The sequence below is a fragment of the Dama dama genome, chromosome 1, assembly GCF_033118175.1.
Source record: "Dama dama isolate Ldn47 chromosome 1, ASM3311817v1, whole genome shotgun sequence".
Lineage (NCBI taxonomy): Eukaryota > Metazoa > Chordata > Mammalia > Artiodactyla > Cervidae > Dama > Dama dama.
Genome location: NC_083681.1, coordinates 74,978,931 through 75,002,666, shown reverse-complemented (window position 1 = coordinate 75,002,666; position 23,736 = coordinate 74,978,931). Strand labels below are relative to the sequence as shown.

The window sequence follows — 23,736 nt, the reverse complement described above, 5'->3', positions numbered from 1 at the left end:
ATTAACCAACAACCTGTCATGTTTAGAAGCTTCAAGTTTAATATCATTTCTAAATCACTAACATGATACAGTATTTGATCTTGTAAAATATAAACAGATAGCTTAATGGTTTAAAAAGTTAAACCTCTAAAATTAATCATTTACATTCTCCATCTTTACTGGTATGTTCTCATCCAGGGATACAGTACGCTCTGGTAAAATATTTTATCACCCATACAAGACTATCTTTGATCTTAGACCACACTAGACCAATTTCCTTTGACCAAAGGAGATGGGGAAATGAGGAAAACTAGCACATGCAATACTTATACAACCCAGTGAGGTAGGTAATACACTTTTTTTTTGAAGCTCAGAGAGGTTAAGAAACCTGCTCAGTCTTAAAAAATGACTGAGTTAGAATTGAAACTTAAGATTTGACTCCAAAGCCCATGCCTTTCCATCTCAACCCTAGCTCTCAAAGGCAAAAAAAAAGAAAAAGCCAAGAACCTACAATGTGTCCCATTTTACAATGCATTGTCTAGAAAATGCTGGCTCTCCACTGTTAATACCAGAAAAGAAACTTCATTTGGTTAACCAGACAAAGTACTGTCATGGTCTTTAAATTTTTTTTAATGTTTATTATTTATAATTATATATTTAATTATTTTGAAAGATCCAAACAATATAGAAAAAGTTAAAAACCAATCCCAGTTCCCAATCAGTTTGGTATGCATATCTAAAAAATACAGAAGTACACGGCTTGTGAACTTGGTTTTGTTTTTAAGTAAATGACATATACTTTTCTGTACCTAACTCTTTCCACTTGACCATGTTTGGAAATCTTTTATGAAACGATGTGGTACCAACTTATTCGCCAATGTACTTCTATTGATGAATACTCCGGCTGTCCCCACACATTCGCTACAGCAAACTGCTGGCTGAGCATTCCCGCACTTGTCTCCCAGTGCACATGTGCAAGGGCTTTTCTTCAGGTGAAAGTGAAAGGCACTCAGTTGGGTCTGACTCGCTGCGACCTCATGGACTACACAGTCCTTGGAATTCTCCAGGCCAGAATACTGGAGCGGGTAGCCTTTCCCTTCTCCAGGGGACTTCCCAACCCAGGGATCAAACCCAGGTCTCCCACGTTGCAGGCGGATTCTTTACCAGCTGAGCCACAATGGAATTGACATCTGATAGAATGCACATATCCTCATGGGTTTTATTTTTCAGTTTTATTGAGAAATAATTGACATACATTATCGTGTAAGTTTAAAGAATACAGCATAGTGGCTTGATTATACATATATTATGAAATGGTTATCATAGTAGGTTAAGCTAACATCCATCTTCTAACATACATAAAATGAAAAGAAAAAAAAGAAATATTTCTCCTTGGGTAAAAGCTCTTAGGATTTACTCTTTTAACAACTTTTCCATATATCATACAGCAGTGTTAACAATAGTCATTATACTGTATTTAACATCCCCAGTATTCATTTACCTTATTACTGGAAATCTGCACTCTGCCCCAGCATCACCCCCACCTTCCTCCTCCTCCCTCTCTCCCAACCCTCTGACTCTGGCAATCACATGTCTGATCTCTTTTCCAGAGTCTGATGGAGTCATTTAGATTCCACATATAACTGAGATCATAGTGTCTACCTATTTTATTTAAGTCTATTTAAAGGGAGATATTTTAATGTAATCTATAGTGTAAGCCTACTTTATGATTTATTTCACTTAGCATAATGTCTTCAAGGTCCATCCATGTTGTTGCAAATGGTAGGATTTCCTCATTTTTGTGGCTGAATAATATTCCACAGTGTGTGTGTATGTATTTTTTGCACAACTTCTTTATCCATTCATTGAATAGACACGTAAGTTGTTTCCTTATCCAAATTATTGTAAACATGTTGTTATGAACACAGGGGTATAGGAATCTTTTCCATTTACTGCTTTTGTTTCCTTTCGATATATTCCCAGAAAAGGAACTGCTGGATCTTATGGTGTTGTTGTTCGGCTGCTAAGTTGTGTCTGACTCTGCAACCCCAAGGACTAAAGCACTCTAGGCTTCCCTGTCCTTCACTATCTCCCAGAGTTTGCTCAAACTCATGTCCATTGAGTCAGTGATGTCATCCAACCATCTTATCCTCTGTCGCCCCCTTCTATTCCTGTCCTTAATCTTTCCCAGCATCAGGATCTTTTCCAGTGACTCGGCTCTTCATATCAGGTGGCCAAAGTATTGGAGCTTCAGCTTAAGCATCAGTCCTTCCAATGAATATTCAGGGTTGATTTCCTTTAGGACTGGTCTGATCTCCTTGCTGTCCAAGGGACTCTCAAGAAGCTGCTACAGCACCACATAATTCACCACACAATTTACCACACCACACAATTCACAATTCACCACACATTTCAAAAGCACCACACAAATCAATTCTTTGGCGCTCATTAATTCTTCAGATTTTATGGTAGTAGTTCTATTTTTAATTTTTTGAGGATCCTCCATACTGATTTCCATAACTGCTGTACCAACTTACAATAATAATAACAGTGAATAAGAAGTTCTTTTCTCCACATGGTCATGTTCACTAGATATACAAAATTGCCTTACAAAGTGTGTTTCGATTTATACTCCTCCCCACCATAAGAATATCTGTTTTTACTATGACTGTTTTCACTGACTTCATGATTTCGCCAATTTAACAGTTATAAAATAGCTTCTCACTGTTGTTTCAGTATTGTATTCTTTTACGTAATTAAGTTAAGCATATTTTCACAGCCATTTGTGTTTCTCTTCTGTGAATTGTTGTTTTCACACATGACAGCTGGAAAAGCCACAGCTGTGACTGTACAGACCTGTGTCAGCAAAGTAATGTCTCGGGTTTTTAATATGCTGTCTAGGTTGCCTATAGCTTTTCTTCCAAGGAGCAAGTGTCTTTTAATTTCATGGCTGCAGTCACCATCTGCCGTGATTTTGGAGCCCAATAGTCTTTCACTATTTCCATTGTTTCCCCATCTATATGCCATGAAGTGATTGGACCAAATGCCATGATCTTAGTTTTTTGAATGTTGAGTTTTAAACCAGCTTTTTCATTCTACTCCTTCACCTTCATCAAGAGGCTTAGTTCCTCTTCATTTTCTGCTGTTAGGGTGGTGTCATCTGCATATCTGAAGTTATTGATATTTCTCTCTGCAATCTTGATTCCAGCTTGTGATTCATCCAGCCCAGCATTTCACATGACATACTCTGCATATAAGTTAAATAAGCATGGTGACAATATACAGCCTTGACGTACTCCTTTCCCAATTTGGAACCAGTCCAACCAGTTGCTCCATGTACCGTTCTGTGGCTTGTCGACCTACATACAGGTTTCTCAGGAGGCAGGTCAGGTGGTCTGGTATTCCCATCTCTTTAGGAATTTTCCATGGTTTGTTGCGATCTACACAGTCAAAGGCATTAGTGTAGTCAGTGAAGGAGAAGTAGATATCTTTCTGGAATTCTCTTGCTTTTTCTGTGATCCAACAGATGTTGGCAATTTGACCTCTGGTTCCTCTGCATTTTCTAAATCCAGAGTGTACATGTGGAAGTTCTTGGTTCAAGTACTGTTGAAGCCCAGCTTGAAGGATTTTGAGTATGACCTTGCTAGCATGTGAAAGAAGTGTAACTGTATGGTAGTTTGAACATTCTTTGGCATTGCCCTTCTTTGGGATTGGAATGAAAACTGACTTTTTCCAGTGCTGTGGCCACTGCTGACTTTTCCAAGTTTGCTGGCATATTGAGTGCATAATCTGCTAATATCCTTTGCCCATTTTCCTCTCTGGTTATCTTTTTTCTTCTTTTTGATTTGGAGGCTTTTCTAATTCTCTGTATGTGCAAATATACACCTATCTTAGGGGTTTTCTTATCATTTGTTTATGGTATCTTTCATTAAATTTCATCACAGAAATTTAAAACGCTGATATTGTCAGCAGTATTTATTAATATCTGTATACTTTGTGCTTTGTGTCTTATTCAAACAGGCCTTCTGTACTCCAAGTGTATAAATCTATTACTCTATATTTTTCTCTGATATGATATTTAATTTAAGCTAGTTATGTTCCTTACCAAAATTATGAGTTCACAATTAACATAGTCAGTGTAATACAAAAAGAGATTTAAAACTTGCAAGAAAGAAAAATAAAGTAAAAGCGTTAACCCCAAATCAAGCCTTTACTAGCTCTGAATATAAAACAGTGGTATGTCAAGTTTAACTTTCAGTTCAGTTCAGTCGCTGTCGTGTCCAACTCTTTGCGAACCAATGGACTGCAGCACCCCAGGCCTCCCTGTACATCACCAACGCCTGGAGCTTGCTCAAACTCATGTCCATCGAGTCAGTGATGCCATCCAGTCATCTCATCCTCTGTCATCCCTTTTTCCTCCCGCCTTCAATCTTTCCCAGCATCAGGGTCTTTTCCAGTGAGTCAGTTCTTTGCATCAGGTGCTCAAAGTATTGGAGTTTCAGCTTCAGCATCAGTCCTTCCAATGAATATTCAGGACTGATTTCCTTTAGGATGGACTGGCTGGATGTGCTTGCAGTCCAAGGGACTCTCAAGAGTCTTCTCCAACATCACAGTTCAAAAGCATCAATTCTTCGGTGCTCAGCTTTCTCTATAGTCCAACTCTCCCACCCATACATGACTACTGGAAAAACCATAGGTTTGACTAGGTGGACCTTTTGGGCCTCCAGAAAAAAAATGTAAATTAGTCACACCTTGCAGATCAATATCCTGAGAAATATCCTTTATATAAACGCAGGAGGCCTCCCTCTTTTACTAGCTCTCGATCACTACAGTTTTGCTTAATGGTAGCTAAACCTATAAACATAATAAAATGACAGTCAACATTTATTAAGCTCTGCATGCAAGACAGTATTCTAAGCATTGTACAGGTATTAATTCATTTACTACTCACAGCAATCCTATGAGATGGCTACTTTTATTTCCATTTCAGAGGTGACAGAAGGAAGACTCAGACATGTAATTTACCTAAAGGTCAACGGGCTGGTAAGTGGCAGAGACAGGATTTGAATCTGCAGCCCTCAAAGAGCTATGCAGCATATATATCAAATGGAACTTTCTAAGAACAAATGTCCAGGTTAAGGAAAGATCTTTTACACTGATAGTTATAAACAGACACAACTAATCCTCTGCCTTTGGGCACCCAACCACCACACTGCTGCTATGTGTGCATATGTGCTAGGTTACTTTAGTCGTGTCCGACTCTTTGACACCCCGGGGACTGTAGCCCACCAGGCTCCTCTACCCATCGGGATTCTCCAGGCAAGAACACTGGAGTGGGTTGCCATGCCCTCCTCCAAGGAATCATCCCAATCCAGGGATTGAACCTGAGTCTCTCATATCTCCTGCATTGGCAGGCAGGTTCTTGACCGCTAGTACCACCTGGGAAGCCCAGTGCTGTGACACAGCTAGTCAAACTCAAATACTAAAAGATAAGCCAGGAGCAAAAAAAAAAAAAAACACTGCACATATGTCAACATCACCTGTGACAACCAGAAAACAAGTGGTAACTAAAGATCTTTATGTAAAGCAGAGGACGAAAAACTGAAGTCTACTTCCCTCAACAAATGAAAGAGCTGAAAAAGCTAACAGCTGGGTAGAGCCCAGTCCCGTGACATTCAGTTTCCAGTCAACCATTAATCTTCCCCTCTTCCCTTTTCCTTCCTAAAACTGGTGGCTTTGTTAGCGGGGGGGTGTGAATGTCAAAAGGCTAAGTACTTAAATCATATGCTTCAGTGTTTCCAGCCTAAATCTCATTATACAGAATTAGTACGTTGGAGTCTTATAATTTCAAGTGCCAGAAAAAGGAGGCTTTTACAGAGGTCCCAAGGTGAAGCGCTCGCCTAACTGACCATAACAAAATTCACTGCCCAAATGCAGAGAAATCTAAAGTAGCACTTAAGTTTCCTACAGTTATGATCTATGCTTATGAAGAAGTCAAATAATAACTGTCATCATGATAGCTTTGCAAAATCAGCTATTCATAGAGCAGTGGCGTTATCAGATCAACTCCATAAACATTCACAATACCATTTTCCAGAAAACACAAACAACCTATAAATTGACAAACAGGGAACAAGTCATGTGCCATTCATAATGTTATATCAGGCAGGAAAGCATTAACATTATAGGGTGAAAATTAATTGTGCTACATAGAGTCATCAAAGGTTGTAGCGTTTTGGGCAAACCACGCATTTACACATTATCAGCAGTTATGTTTGGTAATATGCAATTGGACTATGAATATACAGATCAGTTACATTAATGCCACAAGGTACTAATGCAATAACTTATCGATTACTTGGCATTTTATATTCAAACTATTTCATAAAAATTAGTTAGCACTCGCAACAACTCACAAAACAGCAACAGAGTCTCATTTAATCTAGTGGCAGAAAGACACAGAGGAGTTCTAATTTAAGGTAGCTGAAAACTCATGGGCTTAGAATTCCCAATCCTCTCTCTTCTGAGTGATGCTGCTTCTGTATGAAGGTGGGATTCTTTTTCAAATGAGAGTCTCACATGTCAAATCCCCACTCAGAACTATGTCTACACCGTGCTTATGGGATAAGGCTGTAATAATGCTCAATAATCCCTCTGAGTTTCTATTTTTGTTATAACATAGATATTTATAGATGCCTAGAAGCCTAGGTAAAAGGGCAGAAAAAGTCATATGCAATGAATGGCTGGAATAGCATAGGCTAGACAGAGAGGCCCTAGATTAATTTACATAGAAAATTCATGCCAGCACTTAACATATCACCTAAATTAATGGTGTAAAACACCAAAGCACCCTATAAAAACAGGCTTTGGATCTATTCTACTTCAGCCACATAATTTTTGACTCCTAACTCAAATGACTAATGGAATGTTGGAATGTTGCAATGTCCAAGCCTACCTTTCCTGCTGGGCTCAACTCAAATGCCACCTGGCCAGGAAGCTTTCTCAGATTCTCTCTGAGCCAGAAGCAGTCTTCCTTTTCCTGAACTCCCTAAATACCAATTTTAAATATTTCCAATGGCACTTTCTACTTTGATACAGAGTTATTTCTGTTACACATGTGTTACCTCCTTTGTTAGGACTTCTTGCTCCTTAAAGACAGAGAGGTAAGCATAACTCATTTATCTTCTATCCCCTATAATACTCTGGGTCATTCAGAGTCTTCCACATACCAGTCATTCAAATATTTACTGAATGAATCCATAACTTGAATCACTATTTATAAACTGTGGTGCTATTCTTCATTCAACTCAACCGGTTCAGGACTGTGCCCCCCAGGTGGGCATCACTAAGTGCCAAAACACATTCTGTGGCAATGTTAGGCTTCTTACAGGAAGCCACTTTTGTCCTGCTCTCAATCCTTCTTTCCATTGCCTTTTTACTGTTCTGTCCCTCTATTCCAGGGAGAAAGCACTTGTTCCTTTTATTGTTACTAAGAGCCTCATTATGTTCAAGGTAAAGTGAAAAAAAAAATGCATTCGATGCAATTACCAGTTCCTCCACAAATTTGGGGGCTACTTGTCATTTCAACATTCAAGATGTGAATAGAAGAAAAGTCCAAATTCTTTTCACTCCCAAGAACTATTTTCTTTTTCTCTTTTAGACAAAATGGAAGCAAACAGCACAGGAAGCAGTCCTCAGTAAGCCACCGTTCATAAACAGCTTTGCTGAAAGCGTAACAAAGGTTCTGTTGTGCGCTTGCATGGCAGGGCCAGTAAGCAGCAAGAGCAGATGAACTCTTTAAGAAACAAAGGTTCTGTCTCCATGCAAATGTTTGCATTAATAAAAAATGAAGGAAAAGATATAGAAAACGCAGGCTAGCTGGACATAATGGGTCTCTAAACGGGAGGTTTTTCACATTTTTCAGGCGGAGTCAGCAGGTCTTTTAAAAACTTTGTCATTCTGAACATTTCACAGACATCACAAGAAAGACATGCAAATAACAGAAGCAAATCAAAGGACATCCCGCTGTTCTGCTGGCGCCTCCCTCATCCCTGCCTGGTTTGTCATTTTCTGTTAACCCTGGGGGCGGCTGCTGTGTTGTTGAGGAATGGAGTCCCCAGCCCATGAGGCAGTACATGTCCAGCCAGCTGGCCCCTGCACTGATGGCATTACAATGCAAGCCATGTACCACCACTCAGGGACACGTGCTGCCAGGCAACAAGTCCAGTGTGTGACTTTTATACACCCAGCTCGCCAGTCTGCATTGGAAAGAGCCTCTAGACTAGCCACTTAATAAGATATGATCTTCTTGAGTGTTAGCATCACTGAGCAGTTCTCTGAAGATGGACTGACTGAGAACCAGCCCTTCCAAGTGAAATCTACAATAAGGGTCTTAAAATAAATGTAGAAAATTTAAAACCTTGTGAGGGGAGAGGTTTACCAAATACTGACACACCATACTAATGCTACTATCCATTATCTCATTTAGTCTTCACAGTCACCATTTAAGGTAGATATTTATTATCCCCATTACACGGCGGAGAAAATTGAGGTTTTCGAAGGTAATTCCCTCGCCCAAGGTCACACAGCTAACAATGGCAAGCCCAAACTAAAAGCTATCTAATGGGCAAATTCCTCTCTATTTTTAAAACATTTTTCGCAGCCCTTACTTCTGTGTCTCTTGTGACTGAAACCCAGTTTGTTCTGAAAATGTTACAATGACCATACTCATCCACTGCATGTCCACTGAAGTGTAGTAGTCTTTCTGTTTTAATCATTTTAAGTCTTTATCATTCACTTTTTTTTAAGAGTGAGCAGCTTTTTGTTAGGTCGTGGTAAGAATCTAATTAAAGCTGCAAATGCTTTCTCAAAGAAAAATGGATATAATTGAACATGTAAACAATTTTAGAACATTCAAGAACTTCCAAAGGCTCATCTATAGCTCCTCTGAGGATTCAGGGCCTACATGTTAAAGTAAAACCAACAAACAAACAAACAAAAACAGAACCCAAATCTCTCTTCATGGAAGCACATGGTCAGTTTTCTTTCATAATGATGAGCTACCAAATCCCAATCTGATAGTTCCTTGTCCTTCTCAGCTTTCACTGAACACACTCCTCCTCTTCTCCAGGACCTGAAATCACTTATGTCCTCCCACAGACCGTCCCACTGGCCTCTCTTTCTGTTCTTGAATCAGAAGCCAGTCTCTGCATCGCTATTCTCACCACTGCTCCTGAATCATATAAGCTTAGGAGTTAAAGGACTTTAAGGTCTTATCACGCAACTCCAATCATTTTACAGATACAGAAATTGAAGTCATTCTTCTTTCTTTTTGCCCTTGATTCAGTGATAGAAAGTTCTTGGGCTTGCTCAGATGTATCCCTTAAGTTCTCCATATTTCTATCCATAATCACACTGCCAAAGTTTTTCTTTGTACAAAGCAAACAAAATAAATCATGGTAATAACGGAATTATTTTCAAATATTTTTTTCAAACTCCCTGAAAGTACCTAACTTTTTAAAAGCAATAGTCAAATGATACGGGCTTCCCTGGTGACTCGGTGGTAAAGAGTTCGCCTGCCAATGGAGGCATGGGTTTGATCCGTGGGTCAAGAAGATCCCCTGGAGGAGGAGATGGCAAGCTTCTCTAGTATTCTTGCCTGAAAAATCCCATGGACAGAGGAGCCTGGTGGGCTACAGTCCATGGAGTTGTAAAGAGTTGGACACAACTGAGGGACTAAACAGGCCCACGCACGCCAGTGCAGGAGACATGGGTTCGATCCCTGGCTGGGGAAAACCCTACATGCCGGGGAGCAACTAAGACCGCGTGCCACAGCTGTTGAGCCTGGGCTCTGGAGCCCAGGAGCCCCAACCACTGAGCCCACGTGCTGTAACCACTGAAGCCTGCAGGCCCTGGAGTCTGTGCTCTACAAGAAAAGCCGCTGCCATGAAAGCCCACGAACCACAAGGAGAGCCCGCGCAGCAAGGAAGACCCAGCAGAGCCATAAACAAATACATAAGAAAACATACAGAAGGAATAGTCAGATGATGTTAGCCAGGCTCCTTTCATCCTATTAACAGTCCATTTAGGCCTCTGGTACTAATCATAATACAGGATTACAAAAAATTGTTTTTGTCCTATAATAAGTGATAATAAATTTAATAAAGTATTAACTTTCTTTACATTTATTATTTATTTATTGGGCTGTGCCAGTCTTAGCTGTGGTATGCCAGATCTTTGACCTGCACTGAGGCATTTGGTATCTTTAGCTGAGGCATGCAAACCCTTAGTTGTGACATGTGGGATCTAGTTCCTTGACCAGGGATCAAACCTGGACTCCCTGCATTGGGAGCATGGAGTCTTAGCCCCTGGACCACCAGAGAAGCCCTTTAATTTTCTTTAATATAATGCTAGGCTGAAAGATAATCAAAGTATTGATAATCAGATTACTGAATTATACTGAACCTTTAACATGAAGAAAACCAGATGAGGCAAATTATTACATGCCTTTATGATAAAAAGGCAGAAAAACAAAGTATTCTAGAGAAAGTAAAGAAGGAAGCTATTTTGGAGGAGGGTAAATGGCAAAGCTCAACAATACTAGAAAACTGGAGAATCAAAACATAATCATATCAAATGGATTTAAAAGAGCTGGTTGAAAAAAATAAATGCAGTTGTCCACACAACATAAGAAGAGAGGGGGAAAGAGGTGAAATATGGCAGGGTGAGAACAACTCCTCTCAATGTATGCCTTGCTATTTGGTTGGTGCAAAAGTAATTGTGGTTTTGCATTGTTGAATTTTGCCATTTGACGCTGGAATTCATTCTTAAATAAATGTGGTTAGGTTATACATCATTTTAATGTGCATTTCTCAGAGGATTTTTTTTTTGGTTATGATTTATTACTTGCTGTTTATTTTAGACTACAGCAATGATGTTAGACAAAAAGCAAATTAGAGCAATTTTTAAATTTGCGTTCAAAATGGGTAGTGAAGCAGTGGAGACAACTCACAACATCAACAATGCATTTGGCCCAGGAACTGCTAATGAATGTACAGTACAGTGGTTCAAGAAGTGTTGCAAAGGAGACGAGAGCCTTGAAGATGGCCAGCCATTGGAAGTTGACAGTGACCAATTGAGAGCAATCATTGAAGCTAATCCTCTTACAACTACTAAAGAAGTTGCCAAGTTTGGCATTTGAGGCAAATTGGAAAGGTGAAAAAGCTAGATAAGCGGGTGCCTCATGAGCTGATCTTTTTGATGTGTTGTCTTGTCTTATTTTGCACAATAATGAACCAATTTTCGATTGAATTGTGACACGCGACAAAAGGTGGATTTTATATGACAACCAGCAACAACCAGCTCAGTGGCTGGACACAGAAGAAGCTCCAAAACACACCTCCCAAAGCCAAACGTGCACCAAAAAAAGGTCATGGTCACTGTTCGTGGTCTGCTGCTGTTCTGATACACTGCAGCTGTCTGAATCCCAGTCCATTACATCTAAGAAATACACTCAGCAAATCGATGAGAGGTGCTGAAAGTTGCAATGCCTGCAGCCCGCATCAGTCAACAGGAAAGGCCCGATTCTTCTCCACGACAATGCCTAACTGCACAGCGCACAACCAGTACTTCAAAAGTTGAACTAATTGGGCTACAAAGTTTTGCCTCATCTGCCCTATTCACCTGACCTCTCACCAATCTACTACGACTTTTTCAAGCATCTCGACAACTTTCTGCAGGGGAAACACTTCCACAGCCAGCAGGAAGCAGAAAATGCTTTCCAAGAGCTCATCGGATCCCAAAGCATGGGTTTTTTTTATACTATAGGAATAAACAAATTTATCTCTCATTGGCAAAAATGTGTTGATTGTAATGGTTCCTATCTTGCTTAAAAAAGATATGTTTGAGCCTACTTATAATGATTTAAAATTCAGGTCCAAAACGGCAATTACTTTTGTACCCACCTTATATTTTTTGAACTTGTGGATGTGTTACCTAGTATGTGTGTGTACACATACATATACTAATATTATTATATTATTATATATTTATTTACATATATTTTATATATTTAATATTTATATATATTATATAAAAATAATAAACATATTAGTACTGTGAGCTATATACACATTCTAAAAAGACTGCAGGCTGAGACAATGCTGGATCTTAGAACTGATACAGTATTCATAAAGCATTTATTCGACAGGACTTTGACTTCCTCAGAGATGAGAAAAGGCTAAAGAAAAAGGAACTAAAGACATTTATAGATAAGATGGTTCAAAATTAAACCAATACAGTGTATGTGCATGCATGCTAAGTTGCTTCAGTTAAGTCCAACTCATTGCAATCCCATGGACTGTAGCCCGCCAGGCTCCTCTGTTCATGGGATTCTCCAGGTCAGAATACTGGAGTGGGTTGGTTGCCATTTCCTTCTCCAGGGGATCTTCCAGACCCAGGGATTGATTCCACATCTCCTACATCTCCTGCACTGGCAGGCAGGTTCTTTACCACTAGCGCCACCTGGGAAGCCCCAATACAGTGCATACCCCCTTTTATTTCCTAGGGTTTTTCCTTTCTCGTTTTTTTCTCCTTTTTAAATTTACTTATTATATTTTTCAAAATGTAATGCTTTGACATTAGAAATATTGCTTTACACAAACATTGCCAAATATAAAAATATGTCCCTGGAACTTTCAGTTTCCCCTGCCCAAATTATCTTGTTATCTTCCTAAGGAGATATATTCTCTTTGACTCTTTGTCTCATTCCTCCAACCCCCAGTGATCTCTTTTTTTCACCCTGAACTATTACTTATACTTGATTTTATGTTGACTTAAAGTTTTTCACTTCATCTGTAAGTAACCTCAACTAAATTATAATACAATTGAAGACATTCCTTTGTTTAATAATTAGTTAATTTACCTAAGCATGGTCCTCATCCTCAAGGAGATTATTTAACATTGACTGGAGAAGCAGAAATACAAATCAAAGATGTAACACAGTATGATAATTGTTATAAAGGAGGCATGGAAAAAATGTAACAATAAAGAGGCCTATGTCTGTCTGGGAGAAAGAATGTTTCAAAGAATGTAAAAGAATTTCCAGGTGAACAAGCAGAGAAGGGATGTTTAACACAGACACATCAGCATGTGCAGAAGCATCAAGATGTGAGAAGGATGGCAGATCTGGAAAGCAACAAACAGCTAGGCATTCCTAAGAGATAAGGCTGGACAGCATCATCATCACAAAGGGTTTTTATCAAGAGCACAGATTTTAGGGAACCACAGAAGGATTTTGAGCAGGAGAGTGACAGTCATATTACTATTTCTGAAAGATCACTTTGACAGCAGCGTGGAAGAACTGGAGGGAGAAAGATTAGAGGTACAGACAACAAGGAGGGCAATTGTTGACACAGTACAGGCCAGAGATATTAAAGGCCTGAATTAGGGAAGTGACAATGGAGATGACAGATCAAACCAACAGAAGTTGGTAACTGACTGGATGTGAGAGGTTAAAGGATGGGAGGGAATTTAGGATGATTTCTGGGTTCCCTTTTTTGGGCATTTGGGAATACGATGATTCCACTCACTAAGACCAAATAAAGGACTAAAAGTCGGAATTACACCCTTTCTGTGTATTGTGCAGTATTAAGCATAGTGCTGAGCACACACAAAGTCAAGTCATTCCCCGGGCCAACTGGCTGTCTTGAAAAAAGACCACAGAACCTTTTGCTTAATGACCTTTTGGTCACTTTCCTAAAGTTGGCATCAATCACCATGCACTGGTATGATTCCTAGGTACAAGATAATTGAAGTGGACTAATTTACCCAGGAAACAAGTAAAGTAAAATAGGCAGCACTTATGTGAATGTGAGGTACATGTGTGTTTGTGTGTGTGTACGTAAGTGTTGGGGTGGGAGGGCACAGTTTATGAACAAAACATCCATATATTTATATAATGCTGTGACAGAGACTGCTGGTTGCGAACTCCAGTAACCTTTTTCTCCTTAGAAACATACTCCAATTTTACCTGGGTACATGGCCACTGGCATAAAGATCATATTTTTCAGCTTATCTTGCAACTGGGCTTTCGTTATGTGATTAAGCCATAAAATGTGAGCACAATATTATGAGGGTCTTTTAGAAAGTATTTAAATGAAACTGATTCAGCTGAAAGATGTCCCTTGTCCATCCCAGAAATGAACAGAGAGCTACTTCAGTCCTCATGGATCATGAGGCGAAAAAAAAAAAAAAAAGGAATCTATGGTTGGATGTCAGAGTAAAAAGACAGAAGCCTGAGCTCCTGATTACACTTGGAACATACCATACCAGCCATGGACTGCTTATCTTCAGTCTTCTAAGTCATTTAATCATGTTGTTTTAGGTTTTTCTGTTGTATTTAGAAAAACCTAATATAAACATAAAACGTCTATGTGTTTGCCCTAAAGTATAAATGAAGAGATTAAACGAATGTACCAATCAGAAAGCTCATTGGTCTATCCATTAACTTAGGTTAGTGCACGCTGGGCTAGCATGACGTGTTTCCAGACATCATCCCAGCGTCTGAAGACATGTGCTCTTACCTTCAATGCTGAACCACTGTTGTACACAGGGTAAGGTCTTCCTGACTCTTTTAAACTGAACAATTCCATCTGTAATGCCCCTGAAAGTTTACTAAGTACTTTCACTTACATTATCTCATTGAACCTTGCAACCAACCTAGGAATCAGATAAGGTTGGAATTATTCTCTCCATTTTACAAATGAGGAAATTGCCCAAGGTCATATAGTTTATAAATGGTAAAGCAAAGTTTTAAAATTTAATTTCATAAGTGTAAATATATCCCACTCAATCACAGTGGATAATTTCTAGAGAAATTCTTAGAGATATTCAAAAGTTTTTAAATGACCATGATTAATACTAATTAATATGAACATAAATACCATGATTTGTATGTGTGTGTGTTGCACAATAGATCACAAATCACTGTCTTAGTATTTCACAGAACTGGTATAGACATTTTAAAATTAATTTTTCCATTTACTAACTGAGGAGGCAGTCTGTTCAACTTCAGAACTGATGACAGTACCATTTCCTTTGATCCTACATTTTGCACTAGAAAGGAAAATGAACAAAAGAAGGGCAGCACATGAAGTCAGAGGCAGCACAGGGGCAGCAGAGCTTCTCTCTAAAGGCCCCTTCTCTTTGGGCAACCTAGGTCAGATTCCATTCAGGTCCTCCTGCTGGTGGTATATGACACTTCCGCAATTGCTTCCAGAAATCTCTTATCAGAAAGTTTATGTTGCTCAAATAATCCAACACTTCAAGGAAAGCTGAACTGACCTTTAGTCCAGCTCTAAAACACTGAATTGATCCCAGCCCTGCATTGCCATTCCGCAGAGAGGCCCCCAGGCTAACAGCATAAGCAAGAGGGTCTTGTTATATGAGCCCTGGTTTCTAATCATTGTTTTATAGATTGCTCCATGAAGCATTATGCAAGGTATTTAGCCTCCCTCCAAGCTGAATTTCCTCATTAGATTATGGGGGAGAAGGATACTTTCCTCTCCAGCACTATCTGGAAGCCTGATTAAGCATAAGTGCACATTTTGCTTTTGTAACAGTTAATATAAATAGAAATGGAGAATGAAATAACTGCATTTTTTCTACGTCTCTGAATTTATACTTTGTCTTTCCAAAACAAAATGAGTCAGTAGAGCGCCTCATTAATGGATCGAGTTTAAGAAAATGTTAAACTAGGGAGAAAGATCTGAATGGCACTAGAGGGAGAAGGAAAAGATCAAAGAAACTTGACTTTCAAGTTCATTTTCTTGAGATTGTAAAAGCATGGAGCTGATAGCAACCATATTAAGGTCATCTAGTTTAATACTTAGAAGATCAACATTGTTATTACATTTTATAACATTGAAAGGCAAAGCCAAAGAATGCTCAAACTACTGCACAATTGTACTCATCTCACACGCTAGTAAAGTAATGCTTAAAATTCTTCAAGCCAGGCTTCAGCAATACATGAACCATGAACTTCCAGATGTTCAAGCTGGTTTTAGAAAAGGCAGAGGACCACTGGATCATAGAAAAAGCAAGAGAATTCCAGAAAAACATCTATTTCTGCTTTATTGACTATGCCAAAGCCTTTGACTGTGTGGATCACAATAAACTGTGGAAAATTCTGAAAGAGATGGGCATACCAGACCACCTGACCTGCCTCTTGAGAAACCTGTATGCAGGTCAGGAAGCAACAGTTAGAACTGGACATGGAACAACAGACTGGTTCCAAATAGGAAAAGGAGTACGTCAAGGCTGTATACTGTCACCCTGCTTATTTAACTTATATGCAGAGTACATCATGAGAAACGCTGGGCTGGAAGAAGCACAAGCTGGAGTCAAGACTGCCGGGAGAAATATCAATAACCTCAGAAACGCAGATGACACCACCCTTATGTCAGAAAGTGAAGAGGAACTAAAAAGCCTCTTGATGAAAGTCAAAGAGGAGAGTGAAAAACTTGGCTTAAAGCTCAACATTCAGAAAACTAAGATCATGGCATCCGGTCCCATCACTTCATGGCAAATAGATGGGGAAACAGTGGCTGACTTTATTTATCTGGTTTCCAAAATCACTGCAGATGGTGACTGCAGCCATGAAATTAAAAGATGCTTATTCCTTGGAAGGAAAGTTATGACCAACCTAGACAGCATATTAAAAAGCAGAGACATTATTTTGCCAACAAAAGTTCGTCTAGTCAAGGCTATGGTTTTTCCAGTGGTCATGTATGGATGTGAGAGTTGGACTGTGAAGAAAGCTGAGCGCCGAAGAATTGATGCTTTTGAACTGTGGTGTTGGAGAAGACTCTTGAGAGTCCCTTGGACTGCAAGGAGATCTAACCAGTCCATCTTAAAGGAGCTAAGTCCTGGGTGTTCATTGGAAGGACTGATGTTGAAGCTGAAACTCCAATAATTTGGCTACCTGATTCGAAGTGCTGACTCATTTGAAAAGATCCTGATGGGACTTCCCTGATGGCCCGGTGGCTAAGACTCCATGCTCCCAATGCCGAGGGTCCCAGGTTCAATCCCTGTCAGGGAACTAGATCCCACATCCCAAAACTAAAGATCCTATGAGCTGCAACTAAATAAATAAATAAGTACTAAATAAATATAGAAATATTTTTTTTTAAAAAATGAAAAGATCCTGATGCTGGGAGGGATTGGGGGCAGGAGGAGAAGGGGATGACAGAGGATGAGATAGTTGGATGGCATCACTGACTCCATAGACATGGGTTTGGGTGGACTCCGGGAGTTGGTGATGGACAGGGAGGCCTGGTGTGCTGCGGTTCATGGCGTCGCAAAGAGTCGGACACGAATGAGCAACTGAACTGAAACACAGAATTCCTCTATCTTAAAATAGCAAGAGGTTACATATCTCTATGGTCCCTTCTCATCTTCACTAAAATCCACAGGTTTATGTTGGAGTTCTACCTTTTTCTGTTGTTTGTTTCTACATGCTTTTACACACACATACATATAGACACACACACACAAAGTCTTCTTAGGAATTACTTAGTGATATAATATAATATTCCACTGTATTAACTTACCTCAGTTTGCTTCTGTATTATTTCCAGTTATTTATTAAAAATAATGTGGCTATAAAAATTTTTTTACAATTTATTTTCTCTTTTGAATTATTTCCTTAAGATACATTCCCAGAAGTAGGATTGATTGGTTTGATCTCCTTGCAGTCCAAGGGACTCTCAAGAGTCTTCTCCAAAACCACAGTTCAAAAGCATCAATTCTTTGGCGCTCAGCCTTCTTTATGGTTCAGCTCTCACATCCATACATGACTACTAGAGGAACCATAGTTTTGATTGTACAGACCTTTGTCGCAAAGTAATGTCTCTGCTTTTTAATATGCTGTCTAGGTTTCCTATAGGTTTTCTTCCAAGGAACAAGTGTCTTTTAATTTCATGGCTGCAGTAACCATCTGCAGTGAATTTGGAGCCCAAGAATATAATAAAGTCTTCCACTGCTTCCATTGTTTCCCCATCTATCTGCCAAGAAGAGATGAGACCAGATGCCATGATCTTCATTTTTTGAATGTTGAATTTTAAGCCAGCTTTTTCACTCTCCTCTTTCACCTTTATCAAGAGGCTCTTTAGTTCCTCTTCACTTTCTGCTATTAGGGTGGTGTCATCTGCATATATGAGATTATTGATACTTCTCCTGGCAATCTTGATACCAGCTTGTGATTCATCCAGCCCAGCATGTCCCATGATCTACTCTGCATATACGTTAAATAAGCAGGGTGACAATATACAGCCTTGACATACTCCTTTCCCAATTTGGAACTAGTCTGTTGTTCCATGTCCAGTTCTAACTGTTGCTTCTTGACCTGCATACAGGTTTCTCAGGAGGCAGGTCAGGTGGTCTGATATTCCTATCTCTTTAAGAATTTTCCACACACACAAAAAAGAATTTTCCACAGTTTGTTGTGATCCACAGTCAAAGGCTTTAGCGTAGTCAATGAAGCAGATGTTTTTCTGGAATTCTCTTGCTTTTTCTATGATCCAATGGATGTTGGCAATTTGATCTCTGGTTTCTCTACCTTTTCTAAATTCAGCTTGTACATTTGGAAGTTCTTGGTTCACATACTGTTGACGCCTAGCTTGGAGGATTTTGAGCATGACCTTTCTAGCCTGTGAAATGAGTGCAATTGTGCGGTAGTTTGAATATTCTTTGGCACTGACTTCTCTGGGATTGGAATGAAAACTGACTTTTTCCAGTCCTGTGGCCACTGCTGACTTTTCCAAATTTGCTGGCATATTCAGTGCAACATTTTAACAGCATCATATTTTAGGATTTGAAATAGTTCAGCTGTAATTCTATCACCTCCACTAGCTTTGTTCGCAGTGATATTTCTCAAGGCCCACTTGACTTCGCGTTCCAGGATGTCTGGCTCTAGGTGAATGATCACACCATTGTGGTTATCCAGGTCATTAAAATCTTTTTTGTATAGTTCTTCTGTGTATTATTGCCACCTCTTCTTAGTATATCCTGCTTCTGTTAGATCCATACCGTTTCTGTCCTCTGTTGTGCCCTTAATTTATTTATCTATTTCCTGCTAACAGCATTTTTTCAGTTTCTAGTTTGGGTCTATTATGAATGGTATCACTATGAACACCCTAGTATAAGTCTTTTAGTACAGGGATCCCCAACCTCAGAAATCTAATTCCTGATGATCTGAGGTAGAGCTGATATAATAATAAAAGGAATAAAATACACAATAAATGTAATGTGCTTGAATCATCCCCAAACCACCTTAACCCCACCCTCAGTCTGTGGAAAAACTGTCTTCCATGAAACTGGTCCCTGGTGCCAAAATTTAGTAAACTCCTGTCTGCATTTTCAGCTGGTTCTGTGCCCTGAAGTACATGACTAGACCATAGGTGATGAGTAGGTTCAGCTTCTGTATATACTGCCAAGGAGCTTTCCTGGTTTGCAGATGGCCACTTTCCGCCTCAGGTGGTGAAAACAGAAATTATCTCTCTTGAGCCTGTCTATATTGGGTTGGCCAAAAAGTTTGCTTGGGTTTTTCATACAATGTTACGTAAAAACCTGGATGAACTATTTGGCCAACCCAATATAATCCCATAATGAAGGCTCCATCTTATGACCCAATTATCTGCCAATGGCCTCACCTCTAAATACCATCACACTGGGGATCAAGGCTTCAACATAGCAGGCCATAAGGAAACTTTCAGGTGATGATAATGTTATGTATCATAACTGAGGTGATGAATACATGGCTATATATTAATATATATACATCAAAGCTTACTAAATCTTACCCTTATAATAGGTGATTTTTATTGTATGCAAATTATACATCCATAAAACTGTCAGTAAAAAAGAAATGACAGCTTTTTCTGAGTTAATGACAAACTGTGTAATTGAACTACTTGTTTTTTTTTGAACTACTTGTTTTTGAAAGCTCAAAAAAAATCAATTTGTGTACAGTGTTTTATTATTTAATTTTATTTTATATTTTCTTTGGTTTGCTACTTTGCTCCTTTTCTAAAGTCTTTAAGTATAAACTTAGTTATGTTTTTATGTCTTATTAATTTAAATATTTATAGCAGTAACTTTTCCTCTGAGCATTGCTTTAGTAAATATCCATTGATTTTAATTGTGCTGCAGTTAAAAATAGTTTATTGTTATTTCTCAAATTTATTTCCTAACCCAGTAATAAAGGAAAGTAATTTTTAAATTATCCTTGTGGTTAGGTACTTTTAAATTATACTTTCATTATCTCTAATTTTATAGTATTATAGCTTGAGGATGCAATATATATAATTTCTGCCTTTTATTAACCAAAAACTTCTTTGTACCTTGTATATGATAAATGTTTGCAAAGGATCCACATATTGTTAATTTCTAAATTTTCTCATTCTTTTCCTAAATGTTTTAATTTTACTTTACTGTCTGTAATATCAGATTTATAAAAAAGAAATATTAATCAGACTTTCTTCATAGGTTAACAAATAAGATAATATACCTAAATGTACTTTATAACAATATAGTACTACCATATAGTTAAATGTACTTTAAACAATAAAGTACTACACAAGTATCAGATATTTATATTTAGGTGATAGTCTAATCCATTTAAATTTAACATAATATTTGTTCATGCTTTATTCATTTATTCATTCATTTAAACATTATATGGAAAACCTAGAATATGCTAAGCACTGGGAAAATGAAAACAAATAGAACTATGCTCCTTGTCCTTAAGGAGACAAATAAGCAAATTGACAATTACTATATAGTGAAAACTACAGTAAAGATGCACATATATGGTATTCGGTTCGGTTCAGTTCAGTCGCTCAGTCATGTCCGACTCTTTGCGACCCCATGAACTGCAGCACACCAGGCCTCCCTGTCCATCACCAATTCCCGGAGTTTACTCAAACTCATGCCCATCGAGTCGGTGATGCCATCCAGCCATCTCATCCTCTGTCGTCCCCTTCTCCTCCTGCCCCCAATCCCTCCCAGCATCAGGGTCTTTTCCAGTGAGTCAACTCTTCGCATGAGGTGGCCAAAGTACCGGAGTTTCAGCTTCAACATCAGTCCTTCCAATGAACACCCAGGACCTATCTCCTTTAGGATGGACTGGTTAGATCTCCTTGCAGTCCAAGGGACTCTCAAGAGTCTTCTCCAACACCACAGTTCAAAAGCATCAATTCTTCGGTGCTCAGCTTTCTTCACAGTCCAACTCTCACATCCATACATGACCATTGGAAAAACCATAGCCTTGCCTAGACGGACCTTTGTTGGCAAAGTAATATCTCTGCTTTTTAATATGCTGTCTAGGTTGGTCATAACTTTCCTTCCAAGGAATAAGCATCTTTTAATTTCATGGCTGCAGTCACCATCTGCAGTGATTTTGGAGCCCCCCAAAATTAAGTCTGACACTGTTTCCACTGTGTCCCCATCTATTTCCCATGAGATGATGGGACCGGATGCCATGATCTTAGTTTTCTGAATGTTAAGCTTTAAGCCAACTTTTTCACTCTCCTCTTTGACTTTCATCAAGAGGCTTTTTAGTTCCTCTTCACTTTCTGACATAAGGGTGGTGTCATCTGCATATCTGAGGTTATTGATATTTCTCCCGGCAGTCTTGACTCCAGCTGTGCTTCTTCCAGCCCAGCGCTTCTCATGATGTACTCTGCATATAAGTTAAATAAGCAGGGTGACAATATACAGCCTTGACGTACTCCTTTTCCTATTTGGAACCAGTCTGTTGTTCCATGTCCAGTTCTAACTGTTGCTTCCTGACCTGCATACAGGTTTCTCAAGAGGCAGGTCAGGTGGTCTGGTATTCCCATCTCTTTCAGAATTTTCCACAGTTTATTGTGATCCACACAGTCGAAGGCTTTGGCGTAGTCAACAAAGCAGAAATAGATGTTTTTCTGGAACTCTCTTGCTTTTTCAATGATCCAGCAGATATTGGCAATTTGATCTCTGGTTCCTCTGCCTTTTCTAAAACCAGCTTGAACATCTGAAAGTTCACGGTTCACGTATTGCTGAAGCCTGGCTTGGAGAATTTTGAGCATTACTTTACTAGCGTATGACATGAGTGCAACTGTGCAGTAGTTTGAGCATTCTTTGGCATTGCCTTTCTTAGGGATTAGAAAGAAAATGGACCTTTTCCAGTCCTGTGGCCACTGCTGAGTTTTCCAAATTTGCTGGCATATTGAGCGCAGCACTTTAACAGCATCATCTTTCAGGATTTGAAATAGCTCAACTGGAATTCCATCACATCCACTAGCTTTGTTCGTAGTGATGTTTTCTAAGGCCCACTTGACTTCGCATTCTAGGATGTCTGGGTCTCGGGGAGTGATCACACCACTGTGATTATCTGGGTCGTGAAGATCTTTTCTGTACAGTTCTTCTGTGTATTCTTGCCACCTCTTCTTAATATCTTCTGCTTCTGTTAGGTCCATACCATTTCTGTCCTTTATCAAACCCATCTTTGCCTGAAATGTTCCCTTGGTATCTCTAATTTTCTTGAAGATAACTCTAGTCTTTCCCATTCTGCTGTTTTCCTCTATTTTTTTGCATTGATCGCTGAGGAAGGCTTTCTTATCTCTCCTGGCTATTCTTTGGAACTCTGCATTCAAATGGGAATATCTTTCCTTTTCTCCTTTGCTTTTCGCTTCTCTTCTTTTCACAGCTATTTGTAAGTCCTCCTCAGACAACCATTTTGCCTTTTTGCATTTCTTTTCCATGGGGATGATCTTGATCCCTGTCTCCTGTACAATGTCACGAACCTCTGTCCATAGTTCATCAGGCACTCTGTCTATCAGATCTAGTCCCTTAAATCTATTTCTCACTTCCACTGTATAGTCATAAGGGATTTGATTTAGGTCATACCTGAATGGTCTAATGGTTTTCCATACTTTCTTCAGTTTAAGTCTGAATTTGGCGATAAGGAGTTCATGGCCTGAGCCACAGTCAGCTCCTGGTCTTGTTTTTGCTGACTGTATAGAGCTTCTCCATCTTTGCCTGCAAAGAGTATAATCAATCCGATTTTGGTGTTGACAATCTGGTGATGTCCATGTGTACATTCTTCTCTTGTGTTGTTGGAAGAGGGGGTTTGCTATGACCAGTGTGTTCTCTTGGCAAAACTCTATTAGCCTTTGCCCTGCTTCATTCCATACACGAAGGCCAAATTTGCCTGTTACTACAGGTGTTTCTTGACTTCCTACTTTTGCATTCCAGTCCCCTATGATGAAAAGGACATCTTTTTTGGGTGTTAGTTCTAAAAGGTCTTGTAGGGCTTCATAGAACTGTTCAACTTTAGCTTCTTCAGTGTTACTGGTTGGGGCATAGGCTTGGATTACCGTGATATTGAGTGGTTTGCCTTGGAAACGAACAGAGATCATTCTGTTGTTTTTGAGATTGCATCCAAGTACTGCATTTTGGACTCTCTTGTTGACCATGATGGCTACTCCATTTCTTCTAAGGGATTCCTGCCCACAGTAGTAGACATAATGGTCATCTGAGTTAAATTCACCCATTCCAGTCCATTTTAGTTCACTCATTCCTAGAATGTCAACATTCACTCTTGCCATCTCCTGTTTGACCACTTCCAATTTGCCTTGATTCATGAACCTAACATTCCAGGTTCCTGTGCAATATTGCTCTTTACAGCATCGGACCTTGCTTCTATCACCAGTCACA

At 39.2% G+C, this 23,736-nt stretch overlaps 1 protein-coding gene across 1 annotated transcript in view; it reads right to left on the bottom strand.

Annotated features, from left to right (window-relative positions):
• The window catches only part of CSTPP1 (centriolar satellite-associated tubulin polyglutamylase complex regulator 1), a 198,913-nt gene that overhangs the window by 152,476 nt on the left and 22,701 nt on the right, over nucleotides 1–23,736 (bottom strand). The gene's annotated exons all lie outside the window — the stretch shown is intronic.